The sequence below is a fragment of the Schistocerca serialis genome, chromosome 8, assembly GCF_023864345.2.
Source record: "Schistocerca serialis cubense isolate TAMUIC-IGC-003099 chromosome 8, iqSchSeri2.2, whole genome shotgun sequence".
NCBI lineage: Eukaryota > Metazoa > Arthropoda > Insecta > Orthoptera > Acrididae > Schistocerca > Schistocerca serialis.
This window is the reverse complement of record NC_064645.1, coordinates 466,741,268-466,764,290: the sequence shown is the minus strand read 5'-3', so window position 1 is coordinate 466,764,290 and position 23,023 is coordinate 466,741,268.

Below are 23,023 nucleotides of genomic sequence, written 5' to 3'. Positions count from 1 at the left end.
TGTGTGATGAAATAAAAGAAACTATTCTGATAGTGAAGGGAGACGAAAATTTAATAGTCATGGGTGACTAGAATTCGGTAGTAGGCAATGGGAGAGATGGAAACATAGTAGGTGAATACGGATTGGGGCTAAGTAATGAATGAGGAACCCGCCTGGTAGAACTTGCACAGAGCACAACTTAATCATAGCTAACACTTGGTTCAAGAATCATGAAGGAAGGGTGTATACATGGAAGAAGCCTGGAGATACTGAAAGGTTTCAGATGGATTATGTAATGGTAAGACAGAGATTTAGCAACCAGATTTTAAATTGTAAGACATTTCCAGGGGCATAAGTCGATTCTGACCACAATCTATTGGTTATGAACTGTAGATTAAAACTGAAGAAACTGCAAAAAGGTGGGAACTTAAGGAGATGGGACCTGGATAAATTGTCTAAACCAGAGGTTGTAGAAGAAGAATGGGTATCTTTGAGAGATGAAGTAGTGAAGGCAGCAGCGGATCAAGTAGTTAGAACGACGAGGGCTAGTAGAAATCCTTGAGTAACAGAAAAATTATTGAATTTAATTGGTGACAGGAGAAAATATAAAAATGCAGTAAATGAAGCAGGCAAGAAGGAATACAAACGTCTCATAAATGAATCGACAGGAAGTGCAAAATGGCTAAGCAGGGATGGCTAGAGGACAAATGTAAGGACGTAGAGGCTTATCTCACTAGGGGTAAGATAGATACTGCCTACAGGAAAATTAAAGAAACCTTTGGAGAAAAGAGAACTGCTTGTATGAATATCAAGAGCTGAGATGAAAACGCAGTTCTAGGCAAAGAGGGGGAAGCCGAAAGGTGGAACTGTCTAAACCAGAGGTTGTACAGAGTTTCAGGGAGAGCATAAGGGAACAATTGACAGGAATGGGGGAAAGAAATACTGTAGAAGAAGAATGGGTAGCTCCGAGGGATGAAGTAGTGAAGGCAGCAGAGGATCAAGTAGATAAAAAGACGAGGGCTAGTAGAAATCCTTGGGTAACAGAAGAAACGATGAATTTAACTGATGAAAGGAGAAAATATAAAAATGCAGTAAATGAAGCAGGCAAGAAGGAATACAAACGTCTCAAAAATGAGATCGACAGGAAGTGCAGAATGGATAAGCAAGGATGGCTAGAGGACAAATGTAAGGATGTAGAGGCTTATCTCACTAGGGGCAAGATAGATACTGCCTACAGGAAATTTAAAGCGACCTTTGGAGAAAAGAGAGCCACTTCTACGAAGATCAAGAGCTCAGATGGAAACCCAGTTTTAAGCATAGAAGGGAAAGCAGAAAGGTGGAAGGAGTACATAGACGGTCTATACAAGGGCGATGCACTTGAGGACAATATTATTGAAATGGAAGAGGATGTAGATGAAAATGAAATAGGAGATACGATACTGTGTGAAGAATTTGACAGAGCACTGAAAGACCTGAGTCGAAACAAGGCCCTGGGAGTAGACAACATTCCATTAGAACTACTGACGGCCTTGGGAGAGCCAGTCCTGACAAAACTCTACCATCTGGTGAGCAAGATGTATGAGACAGGCGAAAAACCCTCAGACTTCAAGAAGAATATAATAATTCCTATCCCAAAGAAGGCAGGTGCTGACAGTTATGAAAATTACTGAACAATCAGTTTAATAAGCCACGGCTGCAAAATACTAACGCGAATTCTTTACAGACGAATGGAAAAGCTGGTAGAAGCCGACTTCGGGGAAGATCAGTTTGGATTCCGTAGAAATATGGGAACACGTGAGACAATACTGACCTTACGACTTATCTTAGAAGCTAGATTATGGAAAGGTAAACCTACGTTTCTAGCATTTGTAGACTTAGAGAAAGCTTTTGACAATGTCGACTGGAATACTCTCTTTCAAATTCTAAAGGTCGCAGGGGTGAAATACAGGGAGCGAAAGGCTATTTACAATCTGTACAGAAACCAGATGGCAGTTATAAGAGTCGAGGGGTACGAAAGTGAAGCAGTGGTTGGGAAGGGAGAGAGACCGGGTTGTAGCCTCTCCCCGATGTTATTCAATTTGTATATTGAGCAAGCAGTAAAGGAAACAAAAGAAAAGTTCGGAGTAGGCATTAAAATCCATGGAGAAGAAATAAAAACTTTGAGGTTTGCCGATGTCATTGTAATTCTGTCAGACACAGCAAAGAACTTGGAAGAGCAGTTGAACGGAATGTTCAGTGTCTTGAAAGGAGGATATAAGATAAACATCAACAAAAGCAAAACGAGGATAATGGAATGTAGTCGAATTAAGTCGGGTGATGTTGAGGGAATTAGATTAGGAAATGAGACGCTTAAAGTAGTAAAGGAGTTTTGCTATTTGGGGAGCAAAATAACTGATGATGGTCGAAGTAGAGAGGATATAAAATGTAGACTGGCAATGGCAAGGAAAGCGTTTCTGAAGAAGAGAAATTTGTTAAAATCGAGTATAGATTTTAAGTGTCAGGAAGTCTTTTCTGAATGTATTTGTATGGAGTGTAGCCATGTATAGAAGTGAAAAATGGACGATAACTAGTTTGGACAAGAAGAGAATAGAAGCTTTCTAAATATGGTGCTACAGATGAATGCTGAAGATTAGATGCGTAGATCATATAACTTATGAGGAGGTATTGACCAGGATTGGGGGGAAGAGAAGTTTGTGGCACAACTTGACTAGAAGAAGGGATCGGTTGGTAGGACAGGTTCTGAGGCATCAAGGGATCACCGAGTTAGCATTGGAGGGTAGCGTGGAGGGTAAAAATCGTAGAGGGACACCAAGAGATGTATACACTAAGCAGATACAGAAGGATGTAGGTTGCAGTAGGTACTGGGAGATGAAGAAGTTTGCACAGGACAGATTAGCATGGAGAGCTGCATCAAACCAGTCTCAGGACTGAAGACCACAACCACAACAACAACAATGTTCTTCAGAGAGATTTTGACATTTGAACCTTTCACTGTAGTAAGGGAAAAAGAAATCACAAGTTTTATTTATACAGGTAACAAACAAGTTCGCTTCTAAATGTAAAATGTAACTAATAGAAAAAAATCTATGACTTACTCTTACACTCCTAACATAAGTAAGTAGTTTCTATGTTACTAGCCACAGAGAAAAGTCTTTACAATTCAATTCACATGAGGCTCTACGTGTAATAATTGAACTGAAAAACCACTATTATAGTTTGTAATTTTTTACCACCTTGACACAACTCTACGTGGCGCCGCTGACCAGGCCAAGCAGCGGGTCGCCGAATATGAACAATCGGCATGTAACTTCAGCATAGTAGTAACAATGGCGGCAGCATCAAAGCTGGTCGCGGCAGCATTAAAACCGCTCACAGGAACAGCAGCACACGTTGCCAGTTGTGGCACTTTGATCCGTGCCTTTTGAATGCTCGGGCGCGCAGAGAATCGCTTGTCAGTGGTGTCGTGTGGAGAGGCCTTCTGCATTTACCTCAGAAAGTCAGTTCCGTCTCTCTCTTTGTGCATCTACTGATTATTTCTCTGTAATCAAACTAAAACATGAAACGCACTTGAAAATGCCAGTGAAACTTGTTAAGCATTGTAATTTGGAAAGTAATTCTGAATCTGTACGGAATGTAGGACTAACTGCTGTTGTGACGCTGCGTGACGCCAAAACATCGTATTCACATATTGTCAGTACTGTCTACCAAAACGCTCAATAAACATTACCTTTTGTTCTGCTCGCGTTATTGAATATACATTATTGTAAACACAGAACACAGGCTATTGTTACCCCACAGAAATTAGTTTAAATAAAATTACTTCTATAACCATACTGTAATGCAGCTAAGTTACAATATGCCTGACCATAAAATACGCACCAATGGGTACTGTTTCTAAACGAAAACAATAGTTGTGGAAAATGCCATATAATTTAAATATTTCAGTATGTTGCTTTCCGCAGTGAGCATAACCAAAGAAATGCTTTCTATGTCTATAGCACAGATTCACACAAAAATAATTTACTGAGATATATACAGAAATTAATTGCTGGAAAACAATTATGAAAATTCAAGGATCGTGGGATTTTGTTGTTAGCAACAGCAATTAAAGGGAGATCTGATAAAAAAATGAACAATTTTATTCATGACTAACCATTAAACTGGTAAATTCCGTGACGCTATAAATTACGTTATAATAATCAGAAAATGATAAACTCGTCATAGAGACGACAGATTTGTTCTTTGCTATGAGCCCATACTGTCTTTTAACTGAGAAAAACATATTTCATGAGTAGCCGTTGCAATCTGAACATTTATTTATTAAACCACAAACAATCAAAAGTGACCTGTTATATAAATGTTAACACATTTTCTGCAATCTGACCTAAAAACGTTTTACACGTAGAATACATCTTGTAGGATATGCTATCAACGCATTTGACATTGGGAGAGAGTTATCACAAAAATAAACATGCACTTAAATTAAAATCAGCTTCGCAGCGAAGTAATAACATACAGTTTATATAAAAAAATTGGTTTGTACATTAAACCATTGTTTAAACAATTTGATTTCAGTGGGCTGCACGAAGATGTTACATTGTTTTAAGCACCAGTTCACAACTTTAAGAATCGTACATCTCAGTAGATTTTTGTCTCAATTTGGCAATCAACAATTAAAACGCTAATGACCAATAAACTGAATCGGTCGGATTGAGTATCGACCTGTTAATTCATTTATGATAGAATTACAAATGATTCCAAATCAAGAATATCACATTAATAACAAATCGTATTCAGCGCTAATTTTGGGATTACAATTTTGTAGTCTGACATATGAATTTAATTTCCCTTTACTCATAAAATAAGAAGTCCTGTCAACATGCAGTGTATGTCTTTGACCTATGGGTATACAACTTTCTCTATATACATTTCTCTAAATATTATTACACTTTCAACATAGTATATTAACTTCAAATGACAAACATCTGTTATTCTGTCAAAAGTCAGTCAATTTATACAGAATTTATGTTGTATATTTATTGTTAAAAAGTACCTTTTTAGGACGTATTGAATTTTAACTAAGTTCATACTCAGTGGCTCAAACAAAGGAAGAAAAGTAAGCATTGCGAAATTATTTCAAATGCAATCAATCACAAACAGTTTGAGATGGATTAAGAAAAACATTTCCATAATACGATATTGTCTTCATTATACACTTTATCACTTCATGCTTTTGATTGTGTATTAAGTGCAGAATGATATTCCTTCACCAGCCAAGACTTTACATGACGGCCAGGCTCATACTAGCTACAGGTGGTCCCAGAAGTCTGATGCAAAATAAACTACTAACAGTGCTGATGTAGAGTGAAGATCTCAGTGGTTTCATAATTAAGTTCATTGCAGAAAAGCCACGTTCACGCTCCACAATCGACATTGCAATGCTGTTTATTACTGATAAGAACTTTTTGAACATTGGTAACTGTACAAGAATAGTTGACGTATCTCCGCTTAGTACTGATTCCAGACCCTGTTTGTGCTCCCTAATGTCCTTCAATATTTCACGTGGACTATTAGTCTTAAATCTCCCACACATTCGAAAAATCTCATTTTCTCCATAAGTGAACGATATGTTTTCAGGCCAGAATTAGGGGTGGATGACCTTAATGTCATTCATAACAACATCGTAGCTTTCAGATGTATTCACTGTTGATAACAGTCTGGATGACAAATTATTTACCAAGCTGCGATAACAATATTTATCAGAAATTTTAGAAATATTTGTTTTTTCAGAGAGTTCGACACATTTAAAGTTCATATTTTCCAGTGCAATGTTAACTACATTTGCATGTTGTCCCATTGCATCAATCCAACTTTCAAACACTTTTATTAAAAGTGTAATGTCGTTGTGAGTTTGGACAAGGTTTACACTTGATCTTTGAAGCTGTAGGGATAGATCGGCCAACTTCTCTAAGGCATCATACATTACAGCTCGGTTGGAGACAAAAGATGTAGATTACAATGTATTACAAAGCCCTTTGTAAGTAGACAGTTGTTTTCAGTCCCGTTTCGTGTCCTCTGATGATTTTAAAAAATGATTGTACAGAGCCCTGTAATCTTTCCATACAGCTTTTACTGCCAATAAACTGGACGCCACCCAATGAGTGTCAAGCACACGACCGATTATTAAAATTTCTTGCTCCAAACCTTTAGCAACAACTGCCAGCTCCCTGCTGTTTTTCGGAGAGCCGCTGAAGATATTTCTAACTTTATCTATAAATATTTTAAAGTGATTTATTCCCGCCACTTCTTCTATCGTGTCGTGCACCGCGAGTTCTAAATGATCATTCAAACAATGCCAGATGAATAAGTTTGGAAACATTTCCATCACCTGATTTGTGAGGCCATACTGTTTTCCTAACATGACAGATACGATTAAATGGTATTTCAAAAAGTCATAGCCTAGACCTAGTGATTCTAACTGCTTTACAAGTTCTTTCAAGGTACCAGATGCTGTTGTCATTTAGCACAAAAAGCGTCAAAAATTGTCGTGGGGTTTTCCATTCCTTTTAACAAGGTTCTAAAGTATACTATCAAAGCGTTTTTGTTTGAAAGAGAGGTGGCCTTATCCAAAAGAAGTGAAAATTTGGAGTCACTCTATATTAAATTATTTACTAAGTGGGTCAGAAATATGAAGCACTATAGAATAGCAAGCAGCATTTGAATGTAGTATTCGACCCATATCCAAACCATTTTTAATTTGGAGATCAATTTCTATCTCAAACTCATAAAACGTTCTACTTGACTTTGCTTGCTTATAAGCTCTGCGAAATACACGCTCAGTAACCACTTGTAGTTCCTTTACCATGGAAGCAACTGTGTTCTGAACGTGATGTTTTTCTGCGTTAGTCTGGATTTTGTTAACCAAACCGTGAGCTTGAGATGTGCAGTGATCAAATAGTTTTTTCCTAAGAGACATTAGTTGATCTTTTTTATTTGTCACGTATGAGCTTACAGTTCCTAAAACCCATTGTTCACTCAGTTTTAACCCTTTCGTTTTTTCAGCACCTAGTGAATATGCACTTCTACAAACTTGGCAACCTAGTATTTTTTTTTAATAACACGGGTTTTTAGCTTTATAATCTGTACATTGTTCGATAGACCAACAATATGACCTTTCATCATCATTACAATTATCATTACTGTATACAGATGTTATGTCCGTATCCATATCCACCAACTTACAGAAATTTTCATTTAGCGACGACGACGTAGGAGAAGGATTGTCTGCTTTGTTGTTTGCATCTTTTTCTCCCTTCTTCTCCAGCCACAGTTGAAGTCGTGGATTCTACATCTAAACTGCGGTTTCCATTGCTCTCACTAACTTTTTGTCTTTTAGGATTAAAGAAGTCACTAATTTTTGTAGAGGTGTACATAACTATTACACTCTCGTGTCCACTCACAGTCACAATGTGTAAATAAACACTACCAACAAACCGAAACAATTCTGTCGGTTCTGAGCAGAACAAAAACTGAACTGCATGCGACTGACGCACATAGAGTGAGTGAGTAATATCGTTCAGTGTGAATTCCGATCGTACCTGTTGAATTTTTTGTTGGCTTCTCTGTGAATTGGCTAACAAGGTAAATTGAATCAAATTGAAAAAGCCGCAGACGCGATCTGTCTGAATCGTGGACTACAAGGACTGAATTCACAAATATGCATACAGATAGGCAATTATAACTCGAGAACCACTTATGCGATTTACATGTTTCTTTCTTTACCTCACAGATATATTCATTTACTATCCATTTGTATATATTTACCTACTTCAGGTAGCACAAGAAATAAGCTGTGGCTACAATTGTACGTCAAGTCGCAAGAAAGTGGGCTGCCGTCGCGCTCTCTTGCAGTACACTGCTTAAACTATTAGAGCAAAATCATTTCATTTAGTAATGAATTGTAGACCTGAAAAAGAACCACAAAAAGTCGGTGAGAGCTTATGTTTGTTTTTCACAGTTGAGTCACAATCACAATTTTTCTGCCTTGTAGGTTCTGAAACAGGCGACTTCAGAAGACAAAAATCATCATTATTCTTCAACTGCAATATTTTATTTAGGTACATCTTTTTGAGCACTACAATCTGGTACTACATAACATGATGTACTTGTTATGGACTATGTAACGTATTTCAAGAGAGCACGCTGGCGGAAACCATTTTTACTTCATATAGCTGATGAAATTTAAACGGCAGAACAGACTTTCGGAAATGTAGCTAAGAACCGTCCCGATTAAACCAGCTTTCAAATAAAAAAACCGCTTTAAAATTGGAACTATCGTTTGAGAACTATGTTGGGGCAGACAGACAGACAGACTTAGGGGTCAAACATATACACCTCCGTTCTGCATTGGGAGTTCAAATTTGCCCCCTGTGGGAGCTTCCCTCTTCTCTATAGCGTCAACCATGTTCTGACAAGGGTGCGGGCAGATAAAGATTGAAAGGTCAAGAGTGCCGTGGAGAAAGGGAGATATCGGCTGGAAAGGCTGCCAAGTTTTAGTCATGCCTGCTCCATACGCACATTTGGTTAGTAGCTATGACATAAATTACGACACGGAATTAAATGATTTCGTGAAATCACATTATACAGACGTTCACATTCAAACACGGCTTACGTTATTTATTTCTCATTGACACACATAACATGAGACGTCGCCTTGCTACTACATCGCTGAGGTTGTTGGCAGCCGTAAACAAAAGGCGATATGTACCGATCACAACTTTGGAACGATACTCAACTTATCTTCGGTATAATGTACGTGCGTACACACACACAAAAACACAACACACTGTACCTCTTGCCCGTCACATCACGTTGGCGACCAATTGTCACGTTCACTTGTGCTGGCGCAGCGGCAAATTATAGGTACGTTGTGATTTAATACACGTGTACTATTTCAAATCTCCGGTGCTGAATTGTTAAATAAAAAAGAGGGAGGGGGGGGTTTCTGGGAGGTGCCGGAACGCGTTGCGGCGCGTTCCGTCCGAAATTAACCCCTGATGTATAGTGCAAATTATGTGTCTCTCTTTCATGTGCAGAATTTGTTGCTTACTACTAACATAATCTGTGACCATTCGCAAGAAACAGAACAAAAATTCACTGAATACATCGCTACGATACTGTTTAGTGCTAGCACTGGGAATGACACTCACAGCAGAGCGCTGCAAACGCTACTGGAATCGCATTGGCTGTCAGAGAAAGCATGACGTAGGTGCGCAGAAGAGGCCTAAACTCGACCGCCATCGCCCGCGACTCCAATTGAAGCAGTTAGTGAATGTGAATATTAAGTTCGGGAAGGGTGGTGTCTGGTGAAATTGCCCAAGTAGAAGTATCCTTTCAAAGAAACGATACAGAAAAAATTTCCATTTCTTAAAGAAAGTGACATAAGAGATAAAGCAGAGTGTATGGTGCGCAAATCGGTATTTTCAATACAGCATGGGGAGAGAAGCTACATAAACGATCACCTCCTAGAAACAGAAGCGCTAGGAAGCGTCATCGGCGAGAAATTGAATTTGTTTCCTTTTTCCTTTTAAGTGAAAAATTCCAAGAATGCCCATGTTAAAACTAATTGCTGTGTTGTTGTTGTGGTCTTCGTCCTGCTACTCTATGCTACTCTATCCTCTGCAAGCTTCTTCATATCCCAGTACTTACTGCAACCAACATCCTTCTGAATCTGCTTAGTGTATACATCTCTTGGTCTCCCTCTACGACTTTTACCCTCCACACTGCCATCCAATGCTAAATTTGTGATCCCCTGATGTTCTGAAGCATCAGGGGATGTCCTACCAACCGATCTCTTCTTCTAGTCAAGTTGTGCCACAAACCCCTCTTCTCCCCAATTCTATTCAATACCTCCTCATTAGATATGTGATCTACCCATCTAATCTTCAGCATTCTTCAGTAGCACCACATTTCGAAAACTTCTATTCTCTTCTTGTTCAAACTAGTTATCGCCCATTTTTCACTTCCATACATGGCTACACTCCATACAAATACTTTCAGAAAAGACTTCCTGACACTTAAATCTATACTCGAAGTTAACAAATTTCTCTTCTTCAGAAACGCTTTCCTTGCCATTGCCAGTCTACATTTTATATCCTCTATACTTCGACCATCATCAGTTATTTTGCTCCCCAAATAGCAAAACTCCTTTACTACTTTAAGCGTCTCATTTCCTAATCTAATTCCCTCAGCATCACCCGACTTAATTCGACTACATTCCATTATCCTCGTTTTGCTTTTGTTGACGTTCATCTTATATCCTCCTTTCAAGACACTGTCCATTCCGTTCAACTGCTCTTCCAAATCCTTTGCTGTCTCTGACAGAATTACAATGTCATCGGCGAACCTCAAAGTTTTTATTTCTTCCCCATGGATTTTAATGCCTACTCCCAACTTTTCTTTTGTTTCCATTACTGCTTGCTCAATATAAAGATTGAATAACATCGAGGAGAGGCTACAACCTGGTCTCACTCCCTTCCCTACCACTGCTTCCCTTACGTGCCCCTCGACTCTTTTAACTGCCATCTGGTTTCTGTACAAATTGTAAATAGCCTTTCGCTCCCTGTATTTTACCCCTGCCACCTTTAAAATTTGAAAGAGAGTATTCCAGTCAACATTGTCAAAATTTGTCTCTAAGTCTCCAAATGCTAGAAACGTAGGTTTGCCTTTCCTTAATCTAGCTTCTAAGATAAGTCGTAAGGTCAGTATTGTCTCACGTGTTCCAACATTTCTACGGAATCCAAACTGATCTTTCATGAGGTCGGCTTCTACCTGTTTTTCCATTCGTCTGTAAAGAATTCGCGTTAGTATTTTGCAGCTGTGACTTATTAAACTGATAGTTCGGTAATTTTCGCATCTGTCAACACCTGCTTTCTTTGAGATTGGAATTATTATATTCTTCTTGAAGTCTTGCTCACCAGATGGTAGAGTTTTGTCAGGACTGGCTCTCCCAAGGCCGTCAGTAGTTCTAATGGAATGTTGTCTACTCCCAGGGCCTTGTTTCGACTCAGGTCTTTCAGTGCTCTGTCAAATTCTTCACACAGTGTCGTATCTCCTATTTCATTTTCATCTACATCCTCTTCCATTTCAATAATATTGTCCTCAAGTGCATCGCCCTTGTATAGACCGTCTATGTACTCCTTCCACCTTTCTGCTTTCCCTTCTATGCTTAAAACTGGGTTTCCATCTGAGCTCTTGATCTTCGTAGAAGTGGCTCTCTTTTCTCCAAAGGTCGCTTTAAATTTCCTGTAGGCAGTATCTATCTTGCCCCTAGTGAGATAAGCCTCTACATCCTTACATTTGTCCTCTAGCCATCCTTGCTTATCCATTCTGCACTTCCTGTCGATCTCATTTTTGAGACGTTTGTATTCCTTCTTGCCTGCTTCATTTACTGCATTTTTATATTTTCTCCTTTCATCAGTTAAATTCATCGTTTCTTCTGTTACCCAAGGATTTCTACTAGCCCTCGTCTTTTTATCTACTTGATCCTCTGCTGCCTTCACTACTTCATCCCTCGGAGCTACCCATTCTTCTTCTACAGTATTTCTTTCCCCCATTCCTGTCAATTGTTCCCTTATGCTCTCCCTGAAACTCTGTACAACCTCTGGTTTAGACAGTTTATCCAGGTCCCATCTCCTTAAATTCCCACCTTTTTGCAGTTGCTTCAGTTTTAATTTACAGATGATAACCAATAGATTGTGGTCAGAATCCACATCTGCCCCTGGACATGTATTACAGTTTAAAACCTGGTTCCTAAACCCCCCTCTCTTACCATTATATATGGTGTTACAAAAAGGTACGGACAAACTTTCAGGAAACATTCGTCGCACACAAAGAAAGAAAATATGTTATGTGGACATGTGTCCGGAAACGCTTACTTTCCATGTTAGAGCTCATTTTATTACTTCCCTTCAAATCACATTAATCATGGAATGGAAACACACAGTAATAGAAAGTACCAGCCTGACTTCAAACACTTTGTTACAGTAAATGTTCAAAATGTCCTCCGTTAGTGAGGATACATGCATCCACCCTCCGTCGCATGGAATCCCTGATGCGCTGATGCAGCCCTGGAGAATGGCGTATTGTATCACAGCCATCCGCAATACGAGCACGAAGAGTCTCTACAGTACATTTGGTACCAGGGTTGCGTAGACAAGAGATTTCAAATGGCCCCATAAACGAAAGTCAAGAGGGTAGAGGTCAGGAGAGCGTGGAGGCCATGGAATTGGTCCGCCTCTACCAATCCATCGGTCACCGAATCTGTTGTTGAGAAGCGTACGAACACTTCGACTGAAATGTGCAGGAGCTCCATCGCGCATGAACCACATGTTGTGTCGTACTTGTAAAGGCACATGTTCTAGCAGCACAGGTAGAGTATCCCGTATGAAATCATGATAACGTGCTCCATACTGACGAAACTAAAAGGGCTCTAACATGGAAATTAAGCGTTTCCGGACACATGTCCACATAATATCTTTTCTTTATTTGTGTGTGAGGAATGTTTGCTGTAAGTTTGGCCGTACCTTTTTGTAACACCCTGTATACTCTGTCTGATACCTACTAGTGTCACCAGGCTTCTTCCATGTATACAACCTTCTTCTATGATTCGTGAACCAAGTGTTAACTATGATTAAGTGGTGCTCTGTGCAAATTTCTACCAGACGGCTTCCTCTTTCATTTCTTAACCCCAATCCATATTCACCTACTATGTTTCCCTCTCTCCCTTTTCCTACTCTCGAATTCCAGTCACCCATGACTATTAAATTTTCGTCTCCCTTCACTACCTGAATAATTTATTTTATCTCATCATACATTTCATCAATTTCTTCATCCTCTGCAGAGCTAGTTGACATGTAAACTTGTACTACTGTAGTAGGCAAGGGCTTCGTGTCTATCTTAGCCACAATAATGCGTTAACTATGCTGTTCGTAGTAGCTTACCCGCACTCCTATTTTTTTATTCATTATTAAACCTACTCCTGCATTACCCCTACTTGATTTTGTATTTATAACCCTGTAGTCACCTGACCCAAAGTCTTATTCCTCCTGCCACCGAACTTCACTAATTCCCACTATATCTAACTTTAACCTATCCTTTTCCCTTTTTAAATTTTCTAACCTACCTGCTCGATTAAGGGATCTGACATTCCACGCTCCGATCCGTAGATCGCCAGTTTTCTGTCTCCTGATAACGACGTCCTCTTGACTAGTCCCCGCCCGGAGATCCGAATGGAGGACTATTTTACCTCCGGAATATTTTACCCAAGAGGACGCCATCATCATTTAACCATACAGTAAATCTGCATGCCATCGGGAAAAATTACGGCTGTAGATTCCTCTTGCTTTCAGCCGTTCGCAGTAGCAGCACAGCAAGGCCATTTTGGTTAGTGTTACAGGGCCATATCAGTCAATCATCCAGACTGCTGCCTCTGCTACTTCTGGAAAGGCTGCTGCCCCTCTTCAGGAACCACACGTTTGTCTGGCCTCTCAACAGATACCCCTCCGTTGTGGTTGCACCTACGGTTCGGCCATATGTATCGCTGACGCACGCAAGCCTCCCCACCAACGGCAAGGTTCATGGTTCATATGTGGGGAGGTACGTTTTCGTATCATGCGGTGCATTAAAATCATAGCTTTAGATCAACTGACTGTAATTATTCTTTGATTAGTCAGCTTTTCAACAGACCTAAAAAGTGTTGTGCTAGATCTAAAAGTGAGGCAATCGTTATTTACTTGTCCCTTCATGCTCCCATAGTAGTAGCTAGTGGATTACAGAGAGCAAAATGTATTTTTATTCTGACTGATACATTCAGTCACTAAGCAATAGAAATGACTCCATTAGAGGTTCAGTTTACATTCTTAGTTTAGGCGAAAAAGTCAAAATTTTGGAAATTAGTGATGTTCCAAATGAAACAGCTGATATACAAATTATGATTATTGAGAAAATTTTGAAAAAAAATAGTTTAATGTACAAAGCAATTCTATTTTCTGCAGACAATGCAACTACCTATTTTGCGGGAGTAGGCTCTAATGGAACGCAGAATGTTAACCAGATACCTCAAGCAAAATTAAACACATCACTTGTTGGTGCTGACTGTTGTGCTCACTTTTTCCCCAATAGAATTGAGTCAGCAGAAGATGGTCTGTCAATTGATGGTGAGGTCATTCTGTTCAGTACTTACAAATATTTTGAAATGTGTAGTGTCGGAAGACATTACTTAAAATAATCCTATGAGTTTACTTGTGTTGAATGTAAGTCGTTGTTAAGTAACAGAAAAACATGTCCGCTCTCTCTTCTACCTGCCTGAGAGAGGTCATGCTAGATTAGATACAATGACAGCTATTATTACTGTGAAAACTCAATTCAGCCTATCTTGCACAGAATGCTATAATAATTTCTCCTCTAATAAAGGTAGCAAAGGTAAATTTTAGGATGAAATGTATAATTCGTATATGATAACTGATTAGTAATATTATGCAGTTTTTAGGATTAAGAAATTGAACATATTAAATATAGTGACTATAATTCGGGAAAAATCCGGGCTATTATAATAAAAAGACATATATGAACTATTTTAATTTTTGAGGAAAATAGTCTTTATTTATTTGAAATGTGCCCACATTTTCCTTTAGAATTCATATAATGAAGATATATTCTTGCTATAGCTTTTTTAACTGCTGCATCGTTATAGACTTATTATCGATTTCTAAATATCACGATAAATGCAATAAATGTAAGTGTAGTGATGAAGATTAGTACAAAGCACAAGCACATCCCGGTTTTTTCTCTTTGAAATCTGGTCAAACTAGCATTTGTTAGTCACCAATATTACATTGTCAGCATCATAGTTAGAGGTTGTACACGTTACATCTCTCGTGTGTATATCCCATATTCGCTATTGTAGATAGTATGATATAATCATTGATGCAAAGCTAGGGTTGTTCTAATGATGGTGTGTTCAATAAAAAGGGGGAAAAAATTATCACATTCATTCGGAACGGGAAACTGGTTACCTCTTTACCTAAGTAAAAGACAATTGTATGTGTTTACTATCATATGCAGCTGGAAAGAGAGAAAATGTGAAACACACTTCAAAAAGCCGCGCGGAGTGGTCGCGTGGTTAGAGGCCCCATGTACGAATCGCACAGCACCTCCTGCCAGAGGTTCGAGTCCTCCCTCCGGCATGGGTGTGTGTGTGGTCCTTAGTGTAAGTTAGTGTAAGTTAGTTTAAGTAGAGTGTAACTCTAGGGGCCGATGACCTCAGCAGTTTGGTCCTTAGGAATTCACACACATTTTTTAACATTTCAAAACTGTTCAGTCAGGGATTGAAAAGAATTTCCCACAACGTTCTCTCTAAGGGAGGAGGAAGTAAGGCATCTAAAATCCAAACATAATGCTCAATGTTCAACGTCTTTAAAACTACTAGACAAGACTGAAGCAGCAACAGAGGCGTCACTCCGAGTTTCAAAAATTATTACATAGAATACTAAACAGCGCAAAGATGGCGAATTAATCAGAAATAATTTTTGGAAGTTGCAGATTCATTATTTCATAGTTCCAAAATTCAATTTAAATTCATTTCATATTTATTATAAATATAAGTTAACCCGTCCGCTGCTGTGGACACGTTTACACATCATGCTCATGTCATCATGCGGATTTTTTCCACATGACAACTTGGCGTGACGTGCAACACAAAATGTCCCGTTTCACAGCAATAAGATTTCAAAGAGCTGAGGATGATATCAAAATCTGTTAAAAGAGGTTGTCTTAAATAAAGAAATATTTTATGCGATCTAGGCTACTAAATGTTTATAGCAAATATATCATAATACACGGTCTAAAATTATCCATTCACGAAGTGTACGCAGTGTGTTTCACCTGTGCGAAGTCCTTAAAATTTCGTGCAACGTTTTACTTCATTCCATGCAGGGCAGTGACTGTGATGAATAACGAGAAAAGTTTGAGCCCTTTATCGAGAAAACAAACAGACTATTTGATATAACAAAATAAAATTTGTCAGCAAATAGTTTTCTTAGAAGTGGATGATAAAGTATTCCATAGCGGTCGCAAGGCCACCTCTCAGCACAGACAGCAGCAACTGACGAGCAGTACAGCCAGAGCAAAATCACATTCAGCACGGAGTGCAGAGAGCACATCTGTAGCAGGTAAAGGGTTAATGGGCAACAAACAACTGCAACATTTTTGAAAAGTTCATTTTTCTGTCCTAGTTTCTTCTGGTAGCTTCCGGAAGTATTCAAAAACGGTATCTCAGAAGACTCATGAGTTTGGTGACGACTGTGTTAGACTCTGGTCAACAAAAGTATTTCGGGTACCCTTATTTGCCATTTTAATCATTATTGTTGCGTTGTTGTGTAAGCTTTTGGTCATGTCAACCCATTTTTCTCCCACATTCGCCAGGTGCGAGTAAGACTCGCACAGTGAGGGTTCTCTACAAACATAATTATGTGTATAGAGACTTTATCCATCGCAGGAATCGAGAATCTTGGCGATTTTTGTCTGTTATTGACACTGTTACTGGCAAGATACCGGTTCCAAGGATTCCTATACTTCCGAGATTGTTTAAATTCCAAGCTTGACGTCGAATAACAAATGACAAAAGAAACATTCTTTCGTTTGATATAATTACAAATTAACATTTTTCTGCTTTTTTCCTTTACTTGCTCAGCGAAACCTTGCTTCTTGCATAATTTCATGATTCTACATTAATACGACGTACATTGTAGTTTTAAATGAGTGAGTTTGGAAGTACCAAAATATGTGACATAAATAACCGCATCTTTTGCTTGCATTGACTTAGGGGCTGCTGGTCGGTGTGGCCGAGCCGTTCTAGCTGCATCAGTCTGGAACCGTGTGACCGCTACGGTCGCTGGTTCGAATCCTGCCTCGGGCATGGATGTATGTGATGTCCTTACGTTAGTTAGGTTTATGTAATTCTGAGTTCTAGGGGACTGATGACCTCAGATATTAAGTCCCATTGTGCACAGAGTCATTTGAACCATTTGACTTAGGGGCTAAAGTTTATTAGACCGGTAACCGACCACAGACCTTAATGAGTGACAAAAATCTGAAATTGATACGTCCGCCCGTTACCGAGACAACAGGGACTTAACAGATAAACGGCAGACGGACAGTCATAAAACAAATGAGAATTTATTTTCTTGTGATGTAGTTACAAATTCGCAATTTTCGGTTCTTTTTCTTTGCTTGTACCTTACTTCTCGCCGTATTTCGTGATTCTAGGTCAATGGTATAGGTTAAATAAAAAGATGTAAATGTCGTGTGACTAGGGCACCCGTCGGGTACACCAATCGCTGGATGCAAGTCTTTCGATTTGAAGCCACTTTGGCGACTTGCGCGTCGATGGGGATTAAATGATGATGATTAGGACAACACAACACCCAGTCCCTGAGCGGAGAAAATCTCCGATCCAGCCGGGAATCCTAAGGAATTGGCTTTCTATCGCGCTAACCACACAACTCAGCCCAGCTCCTATAGGTTTTGATGGGTGAGTTTCCGAATATCAAATTATGGGACACATGTGGCCGTATGTTCTGACTGCATTGTCTTAGAAATTAACGTTGATTATAACAGCAACGGGCCATACACCTTATTATGAATTTTTTCTGGTTCTACTGTGAACTCTCGTTTCTTTTTCAATTTTGACGATCTAGGTCAACTGGAAGCATCCTATATGTTTCGATGAATGAGTTTTCGACTGTTAAAATATGTGAGATAAACTGTTGTATCTTTTGAATTACCAGACTTAGAAAGCTTAAAATATTTGCATCGCCGAATGACCATAGGCCTAATATGTGACACAAATTTGTAATTGCTACGTCCAGTCGTTCCTGAGAAAAGGGTTTTTAACTATATGACAGTCAGACAGACAGGTGAAGAAAAAATGTGTGTGTGTGAAATCTTATGAGACTTAACTGCTAAGGTCATCAGTCCCAAAGCTTACACACTACTCAACCTAAATTATCCTAAGGACAAACACACACACCCACGCCCGAGGGAGGACTCGAAAATGGTTCAAATGGCTCTGAGCACTATGGTACTTAACATCTGTGGTCATCAGTATCCTAGAACGGAGAACTACTTAAACCTAACTAACCTAAGGACATCACACACATCCATGCCCGAGGTAGGATTCGAACCTGAGACCGTAGCGGTCACTCGGTTCCAGACTGAAGCGCCTAGAACCGCAAGGCCACACCGACCGGCAAGGGCAGACTCGAACCTCCGTCGGGACCAGCCGCACAGTCCATGACTTCAGAGCCTAAGACCGCTCGGCTAATCCCGCGCGGCAGGTGAAGAAAAAATCGATTCTATAAAGGTTCTGTTTTTAGAGACTGAGGAACGGAAACTTAAAAATAACTGAGTCCTCCGGTTGGAAGCTTTCACCACATTCGCTGGAAAAAGACGTCCTCGCATTCAGTCCCAGGCCTCGGACAAGAATGATTAAGAGGCGACAACTTTGGTTACGGAGAAGGACAAGCTACGAAATCCGCGTGTCTTTAATCCGATTTACCCCGCCCTATTCTCGAGACAGCAGTTTGCGTGGGAGAGGAACGAGTGGGGCAGCCATCGGAGGGCGAAGGGCGGCGGCGCCGTGAGCCAGGGTGCGGCCAGTTTGACGCGCCGCGTGCCTTTTTGCCGCCGGAGCGGCGCGACGTCCCTTTGTCTCGGCGCCGTCGCGCCGCCGTGTTTTGCCGCCCTTAAGCGGACGCTGCTCGTTTGGCTTCTTTGTGGCGGCCAGCAGTCTCTGCCGCGGCGGACGGCCCGGCGCACTCTCTGCTGCAGCCAACGCTGCCGCCGCCTCTGTCACAGCCGCTTTTCCATTGTCTGTGACGACTCCGGCCATAGGAAGGCCTCCGCTACAGTACCCCGGCCGGCGCACTCCGCGCCGCCGGGGCGACTGTGTTACGGCACAAAAGCGGGTCGTTAACGCAGAGTCTGCACTGTTTTACGTCCTCATTGTTGTGACAGAATAGTACCCCCCTGTGGACACAGTTACCTAAGCGTGACTTCCGCGTTTATAAACTCTTTAGCGTCGTAGCGAAAGTGCACTTTATACGCTTAGCTCTGTACCAAGGCAAAGTGCTGCGATAGTCTCTACCTATGCAATTCAACAGCACTATCATGACAATCGTCTTCAAAAGGCTGTAAACACTGTCCTCCATAGTATGCTATCTTCCTCATTTCACCATGTCCATCTGTATTCCTCATGCCATCTTGTTTGGTGTGTCTAAGGGTACTTTGCGAGGCAGTGTCACTTCCCCTTGCTGTGGCGACAAGTGCAATAGGCGTTAAAAGCAACCCGCGCAACCTACATCAAGGCGGGTGTATTACAGTCTGCGCGAGGCGGAATGCCGGACCAGCCAGCTCACTAGCAAATCAACAGAGGGCGGACACTAGCGGCCGGGCCAGCGGCATCTACAATTCGCACCCACAGCCCCGAACAGGCGCGTAGGTCGCTCTGTTTCCTACCTCTGCCAAAGTTCGAGCCAAACAAACAGAAGCGTCACTCCGCGAGACGACTATTTAAGCCCGCAGCGCGATGGTAGCCAGCGCCTACAGACACAAAGTCTTGCAGATGTAACAAGATCAGAATTAATCCAGCCAAAACAACGGCAATATACTGTAGCAAAAAACGTCCACAACTGAACAGAAAACTTACTATCCAGGGGCAACAGCTACCTTGGAGCTCAACTGTCAAGCATACGCCCGTGCAAGACCTAATACTTAAAGCCTGAGCACGACGAGGGAACTGACGGAGTACTCTGCAGTAGGGACGTCAAAATCTATTGTACTACAAAATATCCTTTATGGGAGCACAACACGAGGCCTCGGTAGCAAGACTTAAATACAGCAGAAAAAAAAATGTTCGACTGTGTCTGAAATCTTATGGGACTTTACTGCTAAGGTCATCAGTCCCTAAGCTTACACACTACTTAACCTAAATTATCTTAAGGACAAACAAACACACCCATGCCCGAGGGAGGACTCGAACCTCCGCCGGGACCAGCCGCACAGTGTATGACTGCAGCGCCTGAGACCGCTCGGCTAATCCCGCGCGGCAAACACAGCAGAATTAGGTATTACAAAATTAAGTGCTTTTGTGGATACTTAGGCTTTCACGACACACGCAGATCCACAAGCTGCATGAGGAGCTCAATTTTGAACCTCCTGTACAAATGATCACACACGGCTCCAAAAAAGTTCATGAGAAATTAGACCAACACCAACATGTCACACGTCACATCCGAGAAGTAGGTACCACCAGAGTAGGACCCTGGTACTGATACAGAGTCCTCAGGGCATTAGTTGAACAGGAAATTAGAAACGAGACACGTCAAATAAAGAACCAAACCATCGGAGGCTTATGCGCCTGTGGCCCTTACATGTTCTCCCTAATTGCAAATAAGTGGTGAAAACTAAAACTCAACCCATCACCGAAAGCTGAGGTCGCTGAAGAAAAATGGTTGAAATGGCTTTGAGAACTGTGGGACTTAATATCTGAGGTCATCAGTCACCTAGACTTAGAGCTACTTAAACCTAACTAACGTAAGGACAGCACACACATCCATGCCCGAGGCAGAATTCGAACCTGCAACCGTATCAGCAGCAGGGTTCTGGACTGAATGGCCTGCTCGGAAACAAGAAGCGATGGGGCTTAAAAATTTAAAAAAATAGAAAATGAGAACAAAGTAGCCATCAATTCCAACGCAGCCAGAAGCGTTGGTCAGACCTCACCTGGACAACGGGCTACTACGATCAGCTCTTTCGCTCTTCACCGTCTAGCGAAACGGGACACCGCAGAATGGTGACGACTTGGCTCTTTAAAAGTTAACTATTGTGTTCATCCCAGATCTGTGAGTTTGTTTCTCGTGACGCAAATAAAACTGTATAACTGGTATGCCCGGTGATTGTTTTATGTGATATAACCGAGGGAAGAGTCATATCACCCCATTTCCTGTTTCAGTACCAAATGGTGCGCGGGAAGGGCGGTTGTTAGCTAACCTCCATGTCTAGGGCGGGACGTAAGTGGAGTGTGGTTCGGAACAGATCTTGTGCATAAGTGGGGCTCACTAATTTTAATATCACTCTCGCTACCACGCAAACACCAATTTAAAAAGACTTGAAACACTATTATACACAAAATGTTCTTTGATGCCGGAATGAAATTGAATAGGTCTTGAAGAACAAAATGGTTCAAATGGCTCTGAGCACTATCGGACTTAATATCGGAGGTCATCAGTCCCCCAGAACTTAGAACTACTTAAACCTAACTAACCTAAGGACATCACACACATCCATGCCCAAGACAGAATTCGAACCTGCGACAGTAGCGGTCGCGCGGTTCCAGACTGAAGTGCCTAGAATCGCTCGGCCACTCCGGCCGGCGCTTGATGAACACAAGATGTGTTCCTGAAATAGCAACAATGAACAATACGAAACAGTTCAGTCTGGCGTAACACTTAACAATATTTGCCCTTCGGCCATCAATAGTTATACAGTTGTAACTTATTATACCAGGAAATATTCCTTTATTTATTGTTGAAACTGAGTAATATCGCTACTAACTACTCCTTGTCCGGATCCTACTATCTATCCCAGTCACCAAGACGCCAACAACGACTATGCTACCCAACTATCCACTCTAACGTGTTCAGTACTCCAGTAACATATGTCAATAACTCACTCATATAAGAGAGTATAGCAATTTGGAAAATACATGAATGAACAGCAGGCTCAAACCTAGATCCATTCTGAACCAACATAAAACCCAAAGATGTACAAGACAGATCCTGAGTTGCAGCAAGATTTTAAATTACATTTAACATTCGCGCGATCGAGTCTGCTGCGCGTAGAAATATCTAGTGGTTTGCTTTATGATACAATGTTCACTTTAGGATGCCCTGTGTGCGATATAGAGTATTAAATTAACACGACGCCACATGCAATAGCCACAACAAGCGCTACTCAACATTCACAACTTCAGGATGAAGTGAGACACAACTGGCTTCATTTAATGCACATTTGCATATGACAATGTGATTAAACTTCAGCACAAGAGCATCAGTATACGAGGGTGACTCAAATGAAAATCTTAAATATTTTTTAAATATTATTCACTGTTCAGAAGTGGTACAAAGCTGTATCACTCTTCAACATAATCTCCCCCACGCTCAATTCCTTTAGAAAAAGATTCTTTTGGTAGTCGGCGCAACCACACATGCACTGCGTGACGTACCTCTTCATCAGAACGGAACTTCTTTCCTCCCATTGCGTCCTTGAGTGGTCCAAACATACGGAAATCACTTGGGGAAAGCTCTGGTGAGTATGGTGGATGAGAAAGACACTCAAAATGCAGGTCGGTGATTGTTGCAACTGTTGTTCGGGCAGTGTGGGGCCTTGCATTGTCATGTTGCAAAAGGACACCTGCTGACAGCAATCCACGTCTCATGGATTTGATTGCAGGCCGCAGATGATTTTTTAGGAGATCTGTGTATGATGCACTAGTGACAGTGGTCCCTCTAGCCATGTAATGTTCCGAAATGACACCTTTTTCGTCCCTAAAGAGAGTCAGCATAACCTTCCATGCTGATGGTTCTGTTCGAAACTTCTTTGGTTTTGGTGATGAGGAATGGCGCCATTCCTTGCTCGCTCTCTTCGTTTCCGGTTGGTGGAAGTGAACCCAGGTTTCGTCTCCACTAACAATTCTTGCAAGAAAGCCACCTCCTTCTCGTTCAAAGCGCCGAAGAAGTTCTTCACAAGCATTTACACGAGGTTTCTCATTTCAGGAGTTAGCTGGCGTGGCACCCATCCTGCAGACACTTTGTGTAACTGGAGCACATCATGCACAATGTGGTGTGCTGACCCATGAATAATCTGTAAACACGCTGCAATGTCATTCAGTGTCACTCGGCAGTTTTCCTTTACCATGGCTTCAACT